We start from the raw sequence: 2,063 nt of genomic DNA on the forward strand, positions 1-2,063 counted from the left end.
CTCCCAGTCACTTCTTACAAGGTTGTGCCATTGACTGAGCAGATAGAGAAATATTGTTGTGGGCTACCCAAGGAACTTCGGAATTATTGTACAAAGACAAAGGTCACCACTTTGACTCAATTAATTGAGAATGCTACCATAGGAAATGCATTATTGTTGGGACAGTCAAGTGGATTTGGGGGCAGCATTAAACATGACAAATCTGAAAAATTTTCAGCAAAGAAGCGATTTGGTAAACAGGTTTCTCAGATTTCTCAAAGCACGGGTAAATCTTGGCAGTTCAAGAAAAAGCCAGCCAAGTTCTTTGGACAGCAGCTAAAGGACCAGAAGAAACCTTTTGTGCGCAAGTCTCTTGAAGAGAGAAAGGCTTTAATGGCTGAGAGGAAGTGCTTTATCTGTGAGCAGACTGGTCATATTGCGTCTAGCTGTCCGGACAAGAATAAGAGATCAGCTGATGATGATAAAGAGGAGAGGAAAGGAAAGAATCCCAAACCTTCAGGTTTTAGTGCCAGATATGCTGGGAGAAAAGCCACACTCGGATGTTAATGAGCTTTGCAGAGCTTGGGGTAAAGTTAGGGATCAACATGTACTCATTTTCTTTGATCCTGGAGCTAAGGCAAACTTTATCTCACCAGAGTTGGCTTCTACTTTGGGCATCAGAGCAGATGAGATGGGCTACGCAGCAGAGGCAGGGTTGGCATGTCTTGGTCACTCAGAGTCTGTGACACCCATTCTTGGGAAGTTGCGTCTTCATGTACAGTCTTATGTTGATGCAGAAGAATTTTATATCATGCCACTTGAAGGCTGTGATGTCTTGTTGGGAATGCCATGGATGTTCAGAAAGCATGGTGTGTTGGATGCCTTTAACAAGACACTGACTTTGGAACATAGGGGAAAGACTCACAGGCTTGATGTGAAGCTTAAAGGAGAGTCTGTACCTATTGTATCGGCTTCTGCCGTTACATCTGTAATAAAGAATCATCTTTCTGCGTACTTGATTTTTGCACATGATGTCAAGGATAATGATGAGTAAAATTTCTCTATGTTAAATAGAGACAGGTCTGCTTTCTTGTCTCAGTTCAGTGATTGTTTTTCTGGCTCATTACCATCACAGTTGCCACCAGAGAGGTCTGAGGATCATGCGATAGATTTGCTGCCAGGCAGTAGCCCACCAAATAGACCTCCGTATAGGGTTAGTGCAGCCCAAGAGAAAGAGATATTGAGCCAGGTGAATGAGCTGTTAGGAAAAGGGCTGATTCAATCAAGTTCATCTCCCTTTTGCTCACCAGTGCTCCTAATGCAGAAGAAGTATGGCTCTTGGCACATGTGCATAGATTATCGAGTGTTGAACAAGAGTACCATCAATAACAGTTTTCCCATTCCAAGAATTGACAACATCCTTGACCGTTTGGAAGGAGTGTCAATTTTTAGCAGGATAGATTTGAAGAGTGGATACCACCAGATCAAGATTAAGTGAGAGGATGTGCATAAGACTTCATTTAGGACCACGTTTGGTCTCTATGAGTTCTTGGTAATGCCATTTGGACTTACTAATGCTCCTGCTACGTTTAATCAAATGATGGACAAGATTTTTTGTCCATACAGGCAGTTTGTTGGTACATTCTTTGATGACATGATTGTCTTTTCAAAGAATGAACAGGAGCATAGAGAACACTTGAAAGCAGTCTTTGATGAGCTTTGCAGTAATAGGTTGCTTATCAATGGCAAGAAGAGTGAGTTCTTCTTGGAAGAAATCCAGTTCCTGGGGCACATAGTGTCAAAGGATGGTGTCCGAATGGATCCTACTAAGGTTGAAGCAATTAGAACATGGCCAAATTTGAAGACTGTCCATGATGTTAGAAGCTTCTTGGGTTTGTGTTCTTATTAGAGGAGGTTCATTCGCAATTTTGTAGAGATTGCTTCACCTTTACATGTTTTACAGAAGAAAGGAGTCTCTTTCCAGTGGACACAAAAAGAGATTTTAGCTTTTAATCTTCTTAAGGAAAAGATGACTTCTAGTCCAGTGATCATCCTGCCATATCTTAGGAAGTCATTTGTTGTCC

This window comes from Lygodium microphyllum, chromosome 25 (genome assembly GCF_053477565.2).
Source record: "Lygodium microphyllum isolate KBCC chromosome 25, Lygodium_microphyllum_v1.1.10, whole genome shotgun sequence".
NCBI classification, from domain to species: Eukaryota; Viridiplantae; Streptophyta; class Polypodiopsida; order Schizaeales; family Lygodiaceae; genus Lygodium; species Lygodium microphyllum.